Source organism: Schistocerca gregaria, chromosome X (assembly GCF_023897955.1).
Source record: "Schistocerca gregaria isolate iqSchGreg1 chromosome X, iqSchGreg1.2, whole genome shotgun sequence".
NCBI classification, from domain to species: Eukaryota; Metazoa; Arthropoda; class Insecta; order Orthoptera; family Acrididae; genus Schistocerca; species Schistocerca gregaria.
In genome coordinates, this window is record NC_064931.1 from 147,673,568 (window position 1) to 147,689,101 (window position 15,534).

The following is a 15,534-nucleotide window of genomic DNA, read 5'->3' on the forward strand; positions in this document are numbered from 1 at the left end:
TCATTAATTTTATGTCATTGTGCTTCTGTAATGGCTAGCATGAACTCACACACACAAAATTTTTTTGTATATATATGTATCTGTAATGGCTAACATGTACCATACACATCAAAAAAATTGTGTAAACATATGTAGCCTGTAAACTGATTCATTCCACATTTTTTGCATAGAAAGTGTTCAAATGATCCATGAAACACTGAACTGGGGAAAAAGTGATTGTGCTCTGCTGTATCCAGTGGATGTTAGTTAATTTACTAACCTCAATTCAGATAAATGCTAGTATGGTTTTTAATGCAATGTTGTATTCAACAAAATCAATTCACATTCTGAATATTTGGATGTGTTATGGCGCTAACATTGTAACACATTTTATTTCTTGTCTTTTCTTACTAAATTATGTTTGTCTACATAATTAACTGTAATGCTATCTACTTACCGAACAGATGGAAGAAAACAGAAGCTGCTGTTGATTTAGCAGTGGACAGTGAACATAAGTCATCAAATGAGTATGCTTCATCAGACAACCCTACAATTAAACATAATCTGTCCAAAAGATTGTACTTCTTCCTGTCTGAGAGAAATAAAGACAAATCATTGTATACTATGTTCCTCAATTTTGAAGCAAGATCAAAACACAGACTTTAAGTGGGGAAGTCTCATGTACAAATTATGATTTACATACAGGCATGGGCACATGACAGGATAGGAAAATTATGGTAAGGGAAGTTCTGGTAGAATGTAAATAATTTAGGTGCATAGGAGATCAGTCACTGATGCAAAATAGATCACTCAGTGAATAATACTAGCATAGCGTCCTTGATAGGTAGACAAAAATGAATGAAAAATTGCTACTTTCACATGAATCCTTGAGCAAGCCAGAAAACATGTGCACTCTCTCTCTCTCTTTCTCTCTGTCACACACACACACACACACACCCACAACCACACACACACACACACACACACACTCACCTACGTTGTACAGGCACAATATAGGTGTGTGTGTGTGTGTGTGTGTGTGTGTGTGTGTGTGTGTGTGTGTGTGTGTGTGTGTGTTCTCTTGCTCATTATAGGATTTTTCCATCAGTTCACGTTTTTTACATTATTTTTTGTGTGCTTGTTGATGCCTCAAACCTGTATTATTTGTGAATGGTCTCCTTTACTCCTAAAATATTTAGGAAAGGAAAATTCTTATTTTTGAACAGACACCTCATTACTGAATAAAACATCTGGCATGAAAAAATTCATACATAACAAATGGATATGCCATCTGGCTTCAGAATAAATGGCATAATGGAAGATATTTACACAACTGCTTAAAAAGTTTTGCGCTGCCTTAATGGCTTACAAAGTCTATAATTTCTTGAATAGAATCCTCTTTCTTGGCAGGAAATGACAACACAAAACCACCAAATGTAAATAAAGTAAAAGTAAACTTGTATTTGCAAGTCCATTTCAGTATAAAGAACTGTGTCTCCAATTGTGAACAGGACAATAAGGCTTGTGTACACTGTTCACTCTGTCTACATGACTTGAAGAATCAAATCAAGCATGGATCATGTTGACATTGTCATTTTACAGCAGGTTACTGTGGCTGCTGTTGATGAGGTGACTGCAGCTCTGAATAATTGTACCATTTGTCCCTTGAGTGTTGAGCAGAACATATCTTTTTTTAGAAGGCGGCAATCCCTAGTGCATGTAGGTATACATAGTGTAATTTCAAACTACACACTGAATCCACTGCATTAATCATTTGAGCCTTGTTATTAGTGATCCCCAGTAGTAATTAACTGTTCACAATTTTGAGGGTAATGTTTTGCAATTACAAATCAAGACTGAGTATGTTAGAGTGGGGTGGAAAGCTAGGGAAGCTCGAGAAAAATTTTCATTATTATTTAAAAATACGGATTACTCTCATAGCATTGGGCGTGAGACTGTTGGTGGTGGTGTGGTGGATCATTTTTCTAAATTACTGAATCCTTTTTAACATTGTTCCAGGGTGCTGAAAACATTTCCATCAACAGTATGATAAGTTTTTTTGTGGTTCTCAATAATCTTGGTAAAACAGGTGGCCACTTTTAAGGTTACTTAGGTATAATATGTCAGTTCTTGTATCCATTGTGTTGGGGATCCTTAACTGAGATGACAAGTGTTGTTTTGACTGAACATAGCTCCTTATGCAAGTTGTGTGAGAAAATTTTAAGAGAAAGTTTGTTAGCTTATAGTAGCACAGACTGATTGAATATGTACATGAAATATGCATTACAGCCAAAGCCATCAACATTCAGCTTTTGTAATTGGAAGTCATTGCCAACATCTTGTATGGCACGAAATTGAAGAACCGCTTGTGGGTTTTGTACACTGAGAGGCCAATTACGCATGGTGATTTGGACTGTCTAGGTGCAGTCAGATGGAAGTGTCTGATGAATTAACTGAAGGGGTGATCCACCCAGGAATGTTAGCTTGGGAAAGAGGAGTTTGTATTGCTGTGGCTTGCCGGAACATTTTGCTCATCAGTGTCACACTGAGCAGAAGAAGCCAGTAAGCAACTGAGGCTGTAATGGGGTAGGGTATTACTTTTCTCATGTCTTACCCAGAGCTTGTAATAAGCTTCCCTCTCTTTGAGCCTCTCTTAACAATGAACCGGCTTGTGCCTTGCTATATTTGGAGGCAGTAGTTTCCTAATTAAATTATGACTGGTAATTAAGGCACTGGTCTATGTGTAAGTTTTCTGACTTGTGATCCATTACTCAGGCTTGCAGGACATTCAATGGTCAGCCATTATGCTCAGTTGGTTTATTAAGTGTTTATTGTAAAACTGGTGATTTCTCTTGGCCTCTCAATCTCATTGTAGTCAAAGGTCTGAACACTAATCTGCTGCTGGGCTGTGATTTTGTTCAGAATTAATGTTTAGTCTTGGATTACATGACAGGCAATTTCATTTTAAATTCCACCTGCTGCAAAAATTTATGTTGTGCGAGTACTGAAACTTACCAGGTGCCAAGTATGGAGGGTTTACATCACCAATTCATCAACCGCTGAGGTGCACTCTTGGCTTCGTATTTTGCAGGAACTTCTTGATGTTTTAACAGGCATTTCAAGAGTGACCAATACGATAAAGTACCACATTCATCTTTCTGATGAGATCCCCATACCGCTGTCACCTTACATATTATCTCCTCTCAAGATGTGGATCCTCTGTCAACTTGTGGAGAATATGTTGGACAATGGAGTGATTCTGCCATCCAGTTTGCCATACATCTCTCCCATCTTCCTGGTCACTAAGGGGAATGTGTCAGGCTATAGGGCAACTGAGGACTATCCGTCAGGCTATAGGGCAGCTGAGGACTATCATGCTTTACACCACGAGGTCATTTTGCAGTCAGTCCCCCTGTCCAATTTAGACCATCATTTTACCTGATTTGTGGGGGCACAGTATTTTACTCTGCTTGATTGCAATCCCACATATTACCAGATCCTGCTTGCAGACCTTGCGAATACAGTGACCGCTTTTTTGACTGACTGGAATTTGTATGAATTTAACAGAATGTCATCTGGGTTATCCCAAACAGCCACTGTTTTCTCCAAGCTCCTAGATTCTATAACTATCTTGATAATGTGGTCATCTATAATAGGTCATTCTCTGAACACTTTGAACACCCGCAGCAACTCTTGGCGAGGTTACGTGAGGATAGACTCACTGTCAAGCCCTCTAAATTTCTTTCTTAGTTCACCTAGTTTCTGCTGTTGGCATTAAGATTGATCACTCACACACCTGCATCATCCATAGTTTCAGAACACCCAAGACCGAGAAGGGAATAGCCCATTTTGTTGGTATGAGCAACTTAGGAAATTTGCTGTTCGCTTGAACCAGCTGCTTCCAATGCCTTGAAGTAAGCATTTGGTAACACCGCTGTCTTAGTGGTTCTTGACTTTGAGTGACTATTCATTGTTCAGACTGATCTTTCAAACTAGGTTGCTGCAACCATGGACCAACTGCTGCAGGAGCAGGATGGTGATAATTGCCCAGTCGCATACGCACCGAGGTCCTGTCTCCAGCTGAGGCTAGGTATTAATCTACGAGTTGGCTCTTACTGTACTTTTCGCCCTAGACAAATTTTAATTCTATTTGGAACACAAGGAGTTTACATTCAAAATGAAGAATTGATAGCTGGAGTTCCCAACTAAATTGCAGGCCTGGAGGAAAACTATTTTTGAGATGGGATCAAGACACTGGACCAAGGGTATTAATCTACAAGGAGACTACATTGACACAATAAAAAAAGTTTGAGTGATGAAAGTACTTTTTTTCTATGTGAGTTCAGGCTTTCTCAGCGAATTTCATACATGAAGTCTTCACGGGTTGTCAGCCGAGTAGTATCGTCCTCTCGAAGCAACGTTTCGATGGAATCATCTTCAGGCAAAGTGTCGGCATATCGTCTGTCATGAACTGATATCTCTGCTGGATCGCTCTCTGCTTCCCGCTGTCAGCCAATCACGTGCCCGTGGAATCACCCGATGCACCTGGAGTGGCCAGTGGTGGGAGGGCAGGCGTGAGCGGGGCTCGTGTCCTGGCGTCCGTCTCTGTCTGCTCTGTCCGTGGCCCTTGGAGGAATGGAAAGTTCTTCTCTGATTTTCCTGATTGCAGGCTAGCAGGCTGCGCTGAGATGGTAGCCACTGTCAGGGTTGATTAGGTTGTCATGTAACCGTATTTCAATGGACTCTTTGACTACTGAGTCCCAAAATCCGTTTGTACTGCATATTTTCTTTGTGTCCTCCAAATCAAAGGCAGCTTCTCGTCAGTACTATGTTCTGCCACAACAGATTTGTTGGTCTGACCCAAGCATACATGCCTGATGTGTTCATTGCATCTCACAGCGTCACAATGAACACATCAGGAATGTACGCTTGGGTCAGACCAACAAATCTGCTGTGGCGGAGCATAGTACTGACGAGAAGTACACAAAGAAAATAAGCAGTACAAACGGATTTTTGGTCTCAATAATCAAAGAGTCCATAGAAATATGGTTACATGACAACCTAATCAACTGCAACAGTAGCTACGATCTCAGCACAGCCTGGGAACCTGCAATCTGGAAAATCGGAAAAGACATTCTGTTCCACCAAGGGCCACAGATGGAGCAGACAGAGATGGATGCCGAGACATGAACCCTGCACACGCGTCACCCCGCCTCCCTCCCCCAGCCCCAGCTTCTCCAGGCACATCGGGCAATTCCACGGGTACGTGATTGGCCGGTAGCAGGAAGTGGAGAGCGGTCTAGCAGCGATATCAGCCCGCGACTGACGATATCCCGACGCTTTGCCTGAAGATGATGGAGACACATTACATCAAATTGTTGCTACGAGACAATGATGCTACTCAGCTGACAACCCATAAATACTTCATATATATACTTTTTTTCTATTCTGTCCCAAGAACTTTTCAAACCACCCTTGTATATAATACATACTGTGACCTAAGGAGCCATTTTTTTTTAAAGTGTGGAATAACTGTAAGACAAAAAGCACCTTATGCTAAAAACAACTTCCTCACCTCAATCAAATTTCATTATTGGAAGCCTCCAACCAACATCAGTCCACCACCTGTATCCTTTCACTTCCAATACACCACAACATATAATACATGAAATGTATTCTTAGTTGGTAATATGTATGATTATCAGCTGTATAGTGTAATTTGTTCAGGTCCAGGACTTGAACCCAGATTTCCGACTTATCATGAGCAGCTGCTTTACCATCACACTCGAACCTGGATTTTCTGCTTATTGGAAACAGTTGTGTTAACATTAGGCTATTCAAGCATGCCTCATGGCCTGACTCAAACTTCCATATGTCATCAACCATGTGTCTACAGTCTGCACTATGCATCCATAATATATATTCCCATTCTGGGGAGACAGTTTAATTCAAAGTTGCTTGCCCAGCATCGGTAGATAAATGCAATATTGCTGTGCTTGTGTTGTTCAAAAGTACAATGCAATGATCCTTCAAACATGCATGCATGCTTTGTACTTGACAACTTCAGATATGTGTCATGTATTTCATAGTGGCTGTGGTCGCCACAATGCCTATTCCTTCTGACATGCATGTATGTCCAAAGGAATATTGTATTGTAATTCTGACCAACACAGGCACAGCAATATCAAATTTATCCACTGACAGTGGGTAAATGACTTTCAGTTAAAATGTATGCCCTGTACAGGAATATACATAATGGATATACCAGTGCAGGTTGCAGACATATGGCTGACATTGTATCGAAAGTCAGTCTGGCCAAGAAGCATGTTTGGATAGCCTAATGGTAGAGTGACTGCTCATGATAAGCAAGAAATCTGGGTTCAAGGCCTGGTCTGGCACAAATGTTCATTGTCGTCATTCCATCATACAGTTATCCTTATCACAACTGCAAATACATTTCATGTATTTTATAAACGGCTGTAATTGCCACAGTGCCTGTTCCTTCTGATATGTATGCTTTTCCTAAGGAAAATCGCATTGTACTTCTGACCAACACAGGTACTGCTATATCATACAAAATATAAGGACAGAAGTTACCACAGACACATACAGAAAGAAAATGACAGACCAACACATCTTCCATATGCTGCTGATCCGCTATATCTAGGCTCCAGGCATGTCTCACTTTGTTAACATGAACAACATCTATGGAAGAAAGCCAGAAAAAAGAGAGCTGAAAATCAACAACCCAGAGTCTCATTAAAGAACTACTACCTGGTTGACACCTGTCTTTTCCTTTAGTCTGAATTGAGTACTGGAGTCTTGGAGTGCAAGTTGAATCTAGAAAAATGGTAAATACTATCTGTAGCAGGAAATATCATATGCTGTGTGAAGAACAATGAAACATGCAACACTAGCTGATGTGAAGAAAAAAATGGATTAACCTTTCATAAAAAAAGATCTATGGGTAACAAATGATAAGGCAGTTAATGTCAACAAATGATGTGCAGACATAACACAACCGAGACACAGAAAAAGAAAATGACCATACAAATTAAAATCAAAACCAGATTAAATCTACTATGAAAGCTACTGTTCTCTCTTAAATTAAAAAAAAATTGAATTTCATGTCTTGAGGCAAGTAAAGATCTTCCAAATGCAATGTTCATTTATTTATACTTATTCCTTATGAGGTCATTAAATTATGACTTTTTTAAACATTGTATTAATGTACAAAGTTCAATACTTACTACTGTTTATATAAATACAGCTATTTTGACCAATTACAGCCTGCATGATAAGGTAATTGTGTTAATGCTCAGTGACAAAGGTTAATACCATCCTCTAACTTACGGTTTCTGCTATCTAAAACCAGTTACTTCATATGCTACTGTTACTGTTTTTTATAAGAACTTACATCTTATTAGCTGGGACTATAACATTCTTAGAATTCTTTCAGTATATACAGACATTTATTTATAAGTAATGATTTTAATTCTGCTCTAAAAGAGCCCAAAGTATATGATCTTAGGGATTCTGGTATTTTGTTGTAGCACACTGAGCCATTAATACATGGACTGGGGTCTATCACTTTAAGTTTGGTTCTCTGCTTGAAATAACTATGCTTATTTCTTATGTTTTACATGTAATAACCCACTGGTTTCTACACATACAGCCCACAGCAGACATAAGTTGGGCACTATGGCAACCATAGTGGACACTGACATTCAAACAATGCACCCACAACTACCTGAGACGGCCACAAGGGCCGGCTTGATCACTGACAGATCACTAAGTCCACTGTGCACGTGCAGCACTATATCAACAAGACCTGACATGGATAAAAGAATACAATGAGGGTAGAACTTTTGGTCAGGATGAAATGATAATCAAATCAAGACCCTACACTGCCGATAGGCATGATATACATTGACAGGGACAGCTGAAAATGTGTGCCCCGATGGGGGGTCAAACCTGGGATCTCCTGCTTACATGGCAGACACTCTCCATCGGAGCCACCAAGGGCACAGAGGATAGTGCAACTGCAGGGACTTATCCCTTGCATGCTCTCCGTAAGACCCACATTCCCAACTTAATATCCACACACTGCATTCGTAGTGCCCCTGCCCATTACACTCATTATTCGCGGCAAACAATCTTACCAAGTCACTGATGGTATCCGTTCTTTTGGACATGTCCAGATTAAATCTACTTCACATGTCCGAAAAAACAGATAATATCTTCATATAGTTAAGGCTTAACATCATTGAGAGTGGTTAGACTGAATTTTTCTCAGCGACACAATGAAGCTGTCCAGTCAGATTTGGCACTGTGGCGACTTGAAGGTCACTATTAATGCACATGCAGTCATAGTCACTTATCCCCTGACTCACCTGGAAGAGTTGCTCATAAAATTGGCTGAAGGCCAATTCTTTTTGAAAACTTACTTTGCCAAATCCTACATTCAGATTCAACTGGCCAAGGCATCAAAACAGTTGTTTCTATCTGTCTCTATCAGTATCAATGGCTAATGTTTCGGGTTGCTGGAGCGCCTGCAATCTTTCAATGTGTTTCAGAACAGGTTATGATGGATCTCTCTAATTGCATTAAATATCTTGATGATACTGTCATGACAGGTGCTACAGAGGAGAATCACCCACATAACCTACTTTCTTTGTTTATTATTCTGAAGGCTGCAGGCCTAGAACGTAATCTCAGTCTCATTTTTTCTAGCCTTACATTGTTTATTTGGGTCACGAAATTTCCTGGCAAGGCATGCACTGCTTGGAACAAAATATCGTCAACATTATAGCTTTGCCCCATCCACCTGGTCTACAAGAACTTCAGGCATTCTTTGCCACAGTGACACACTATCACATTCCCAGAGCAGCTACTATCACCCATCCCTTCCACCTGTTGCTTTGGAAAAGTGCTCCTGTTGTTTTGTCAGCAACCTGTGACCATGCTTTTGTGCAGCTTAAGGATTGTCTTCACTCTGCATCCTATTTTGCAATATTTCAACCCAGCAAGCATCTGGTCCTGGCCACAGACACACGTGTGTAGAAGGTGGGGTGGTCCTGGTCTGTTGCCATTCAGATGGCTCCACATAGTCTACTGCTTTTGCATCAAAAGCATTCAACTTGGCTCAGCAACATTATTCTCAATTGTAAAAAGAACCTCTTGCTTTTGTCCATGTCTCAAAAAAATTTCATGTGTTCTCGTATGGCACAAAATTTAATTACTGACCATAAGCCCTTGGTTTTCTTGTTTAGCCTATTGAATCCTTACTAGCCAAAGCCAATCATCATCTTCAGTGTTGGACTCTGTTCTTGTCCCAGTACAACCCATGCCACAACATGCTAATGCAGATACTCTGTACCAGCTATCCATGGGTCCTGACCTCTCGTTCGATAAGGAGAAACTGCTTTGCTTTCAACTGAATAGAGAGGCGAGGTGGATGGCTTCCCTATCGCCAGATCCTGTATTGCCTCTGCTGTGGCAGCAGACCTGGTGCTCCAGCAGGCCATGCACATGATGCAACATGGCTGGCACAACTGTCTGTTGTGCCAGCCATCAGAACTGCTTTGAATTTTTATGCACTGTGTCACTGCCTCTCCCTCTTGGACAGGGATATTCCACTGTCAACAGAAGGAATTACACCCTGTGTTGTGGTTCCAGTGGCTCTGTAGCAGAAGCTACTCTGCTTATTACATCAGTCACCGGGGATCTCCTGCATTAAACTGTTGGTGTTCCGCCATGTGTTTTGGCTGGGCATCAATTGAAAGGCAGAACAGCTTGTCGCAGCATGCTACACTCTTTATTTACCATGGTCGGCCCCTACACACCCTTGGGAAAGAGTACACACTGATTTTGCTGGTCCTTTTTTGGACACTTGCTGATTATTGGCAATTAATGCTTTCTCTCATTTTCCTTATATAATGTATTGTCCGTCTATGACAGCAGATGTAACTGTCAAGTCCGTGTCAAAGATATTCTCCACAGAAGGCTTACCTTGCACCCTGGTTCTGAACAATGGACTTTTGTACACACAGTGGCATTTGTCATGTCACAGTGCCTCCCTTGCATCTGCAGTTGAACAGTGAGGTGTAGTGGCCTGTAAGAATGTTTCAAACACAGGTGTGCAAGTACATAGAAGATTTCCCAGCTAAGGAGGCTCTCATACTAAATAAATCTCCTACAGAACAATCCCAACTGGAGCCAAGAGTCCCACCAAGCTTCTGTACAGCCATCAGCCACAGACACTGTCCAACCTCTTGCTGCTGGGCAGCTTCCACTACAGGCACAGGTTTTGTCAACATTCACACCCAGCACCCCAGTCTGGGCCAGGACGTTTGGACAGTGTCCTCATTGGATCGCTGCAATTGTACTCAGCCAGTATGGTCACTGTGTCTTTATGATTTGCACCAAAGATCAACACATAGCATGCCACGGAACCAGTTGCATCCCAGAAAGGGCACAGGACTCCTCCTCGGGCTGTGGGCCAAATGCCTCATTCTTCATTGGCCCCAGCCACTCCACAGGTTGAACAGGCCTAGGTTACAAAATTTATTTATTTATTTATTTATTTTTGCCGGACATATCTGCACCTCTGGTATACATTGCAATTGTGTGCAGTACCATAGCACACCACTAGAGGAGTTACAAGAAAATGGATCAGCACATGAATAAATTGAAGTATCACGTAGAATTCATTTTTGGCAGCAACAAATATGTAACAGCAGTGTCAGGTCAATACAAATACTTATTTAGGCTTATCACTTTATTTCAAGTAGTATATATTATTTTAATATCAAACACTACTGCACTTAAAAACTTCAGGTATCTTATGTACATAATGAGTGCTTAGCAATTAAAAACTGTGTGATCCTGGTGGGAGAATTTGCAAAGCTATTAATCTTTACTTTCAAGAAACATTTTCTGTCATACTTAGTACCTTTCTGTAAAACGTGGTACATCAACAACAGCCTGCATTTCCATACCCTCAGCTTTTTCTTCCTGTGCATCCCCCGTAGGTCTTACATCTGCGTCATCTGGTTTTTCTGCACCTTCAAAATAAATATTTGCTGCAAAGATTACATTACTGGAACACACACACACACACACACACACACACACACACACACACACACACACACACACACACAGAGAGAGAGAGAGAGAGAGAGAGAGAGAGAGAGAGAGAGAGAGAGAGCTTACACTCACACACACACAGAGAGAGAGAGAGAGAGAGAGAGAGAGAGAGAGAGCTTACACTCCAATTTTCAATAGGAACTGCTCTATCATATGATCCACCCATGCATGTCTCATAAGTCATAGCATAAAACTGATCTGCTTCTCTCCTAGTTTCCAAAACCCTAGATGACACCTGCTAATTTCTGCACCACTGAATAACATGGAAAGAAGGACATGGTCATAGCTTGTTTAATATCTTTTTTATATGTTAATTGGTTCATTATGATTAGTGTTTTACTTTACTTTTTAATATATCATTTCTCACTAGGCTTTTTTTTTTTTAAATCGGCTCTTTCATGTAAAAAGTGAGTGAGTGAGTGTGTGTGTGTGTGTGTGTGTGTGTGTGTGTGTGTGTGTGTATGTGTGTGTGTGTGTGTGTGTGTGTAAATAAATAAATTTTTTCGAGCTAAGCCTATATGAACTCAGCAGTTGGGCATGTACTAAAATGAGACTCAAGACAACAGCAACAGCATGGAACTTATACTGACTCTGAGAGTCACTGAAGTTATTAGAGACTGAGCACTAGCTCAACAGGAGAAAGATTGGAGAAGAAGCATTGTGGCTTCATCTTAAGTGATTTACAGAAATCACAGAACACCTAAATCAAGCTGGCTGTAGTACTGCAATTTTAACTTTCCTCCTCCCAAAAGTAAATCTACTTCCTTCACATCACTCAATTATCTACCTTTTTCAAAAGCATTCAACCATTCTATCCCTCCAGGTATGTGTCATATGCATAATTAAAGCTTAACCCTTCAGTAGACGCAGGTGATCAGTCAGACGAAGGAGATTATTTTCACATTAATGTAATGTCTGAAACTTGTTTCCAAGAAGCTGTCCGTAGCTCGTGGTCTTACGGTAGTGTTCTTACTTCCTGCTCAAGGAGTCCCGGGCTTGATTGCTGGCAGGGTCAGGGATTTTCTCTGCCTCATGATGACTGGGTGTTGTGTGTGTCTTTCATCGTCATTTCATCAACATTGACTAGCAAGTCACCAAAGTGGCACAACTAAAAAAAAAAAAAAAAAAAAAAGAATTGCAAAACGGCGGTGGAACTTCCCCGCATGGGGCCACCCAGCCAACAATGCCATGCGATCATTTTGTTTCATTTCCAAGAAGCTATCTTCCCAGTACCTTTAAGTGAATGTAATAGGAGTTCTTTGGTGTGATGTATCTGATATTTCAACAATAGCACTTCCGGTTAGCTCACAATAAAGACGTCTAGAGTCTCACAGGCCAGCCGCGTGCACTGGCATCAGTTTACTGTTAGCTCCGCCAAGGTTATTCACAAGCGCGCATATTTGTGGCATCTGCTTACTTTAGTGGTAGAACTGATTTTTTCGTGCTTTGTACCTTGTTTTAGTGTGTTGTACGTGTTGTAACTGCATCATGGCTTAGTCTTACGAGGCACAGGAGAAGAGAAACAGGAACTTGATTGAAGAAGTAATGGTTGAAAGTGACGCTGGTGATTCTGAAGATGGAGAAATTGACTTTGAAGAAATCCAGGACCCAGAGTGGAAAAGTGATTCCAGCACCAAACAAAAAATGTCGAGTCATGAATCAGAAGACAGTGATTGTGATTCTGACAGTGATGTGTTTGTCGGTAAAGATGCAACAGTATGGATCTCACGTGCTCCACCAAAGAACTCCCCCACACATTGTCATAACATCATAACTCATTTACCAAGTGTGAAAGGCACTGCGAAAAGTGCTACAAATCCTCTACAGTGCTGGGAACTGTTTTCTGATGAAAACATTATACACATACGCATTGACTGTACTAATAGGTACATTCAAAGTATCCAGGGAAACTTTTCAACGGAAAGAGATGCACAACAAACTAATAAAGCTGAAATAAAGGCCTTATTGGGATTATTGTATTATGCTCGTGTAATGCATGCCCATCGACTAAGTCTACAAGATTTGTGGCAAACAGATGGCACAGGAGTTGAATTATTTCATCTCACAATGGGCATAAACAGATTTCGTTTTCTCCTTCGATGCCTCAGATTCGACGATAAACAAACGAGAATGGAAAGGGAGAAAACAGATCACGTGGCAGCAATAAGACAGATGTTCAGTCTAATTGTTGAAAACTTTCAGAAGGCTTATACAGTTTCTGAATACGTGACAGTTGACGAAAAACCAGAAGCACTCTGTGGAAGATGCAGATTCCGACTGTACATGCCAAATAAGTCAAACAAGTATGGAGTAAAGATTTTTGCAACATTGGATGCCAGAATGTTTTACACATTCAACATGGAGATGTATGTTGGGCAACGGCCTGAAGGCCCTTGCAGACACGACAACAGACCAGTTGAAGTTGTTCAGAGACTTTGTCAACCTATCCTGAATACAGGCAGCAACATAACTTGCGAGAATTATTTTACAAGTTATGAGCTTGCAAACACATTGATTATGAAGAAGATGACCATCGTTGTTACCCTGAGGAAGAACCAGAGATAAGTCCCAAGGGAATTTATTAACACTAAAAACCAACAAGAAAAGTCATCTATGTTTGGCTTTCAGAAAAATTGAACCTTAGTCTCTTATGTGCCAAAATGAAATAGAGTGGTATTACTACTGTCAATGATGCACCACAATGGAAATATTGACAAAAATACAGGAAATAATAAAAAAAAACAGAAATTATCACTTTATATAACATAACTAAGGGTGGAGTTGACTTTGTAGACGGAATGAGTGCAACTTATAATGTAGCTAGAAAGATAAGAAGATGGCCAATGGTTGTTTTTTTTTAGAGCATCATGAACACAGATGCGATAAATGCTGCTATTATTTTCAGCTCAAATGCTGCTATTATTTTCAGCTCAAATCAGACAGAACAACTGTGAAGAGGAGAGTTTTTGAGGCAGCTTTCTTTTGCACTTCTGCATGGTCATCTTCAGCAAACAGTAATGTCAAAAATATTGCCAAGGAAGATAACTGAGAGGAGAGCTTTGCAGTATGAAAATTTCTTAAGTGGAATCAACTGCGACTTCATGAGGACAGTGTGTGGACTGCAGAAGCAAAAACAGAAAAACAAGATATATTTGTAAGAACTGCAAGAAATACATTTGCCGTGAACATTCTGTTACTGTGTACCAAGACTGTATCGACAAAATATCTGATTGAATACATGCATTATTTTGATAACAACTAAATTTTATGTATCTCCATATGTGTAAATATTTTTGACCAAAACATTAAACTTATCATTTGGCTTGCGTCTGTATAAGTATGGATGGATATGTGTGTGTGTGTGTGTGTGTGTGTGTGTGTGTGTGTGTGTGTGTGTGTGTGAGTATATACCTATCCTTTTTTACCCCAAAGGTAAGTCTTTCCACTCCAGGGATTGGAATGACTCCCCTCTCCCTCAAAACCCACATCCTTTCATCTTTCCCTTTCCTTCCCTCTTTCCTGACGAAGCAACCGCCGGTTGCGAAAGCTCATAATTTTGTATGTGTGTGTTTGTGTGTTATTTTATTGTGCCTGTCTACCGGCGCTTTCCCGCTTGGTAAGTCTTGGAATCTTTGTTTTTAATATATTTTTCCCATGTGGAAGTTTCTTTCTATTAAATTTATCACTTAACTATATTTATTAAACTGATATTTAATGATATTACTTCATTTAATAATGCCTCCCTCCATAATATACATCTAAATGAAAATTCAGAAAGATAGAAACTGCAAGGGTCTGTGAGACCATCTGCATGTACTGCTGACCTATTTCCAGGTGCATGCACTGCCAATTTAAACCTGCCACTGCCTGTACCATACTTTCCCAATTTCTACAAAGGATCTCTTCCTGATCTCTGTTAGCCCAGCCAACCTTCAAGAAAGCTTACAAAGGAAAGTGTTTCAGTCATAATCAGATGCAGTTTCAAAATAAAATCTCTCTGTTCAATAGTGGAGTGTGCACTGGCATAATAATTACATTTCAGACAAAAACTGAATGCTGAAGTGTGATACAGCAGTCAGTGGTAGAGGCAGACTTCAAGAATATGATGCTGGTAGTAGCAGACTTAAACTCTGGCTTGTTCCACAGGACAATGTTGGATAGCCAAGATCATAGACCACCGTAAACAAATTGCCAATGTTAGTATTAAAGTCCAGAGTCTTGCTTTCAGTCTTATTTTGGCAAAGAGCTACATTCAGCGTAGATATCAGCCCTGTTGACATAACATTTTGACTATGTGTTCAATCCTAGTATTCAGACAAACCATTTTAATAATACTTCCCACTGTGGTTAGTCCTACCGAATCTAGCAACATGCATCCACTAGAACTGCAAAAGTAATAAATTA

The 15,534-nt window shown here is 40.3% G+C and overlaps 1 long non-coding RNA gene across 1 annotated transcript; it reads right to left on the reverse strand.

Annotated features, from left to right (window-relative positions):
• Positions 1 to 556: 556 nt before the first annotated feature.
• LOC126298482 (uncharacterized) lies at positions 557 to 10,952 on the reverse strand. The gene is made up of 3 exons (XR_007552612.1): positions 10,934 to 10,952; positions 6,754 to 6,819; positions 557 to 571 (listed from the first exon to the last, which is right to left on the reverse strand). It is a non-coding gene; the product is annotated as an uncharacterized LOC126298482 (long non-coding RNA).
• Between the last annotated feature and the right edge of the window lie 4,582 nt (positions 10,953 to 15,534).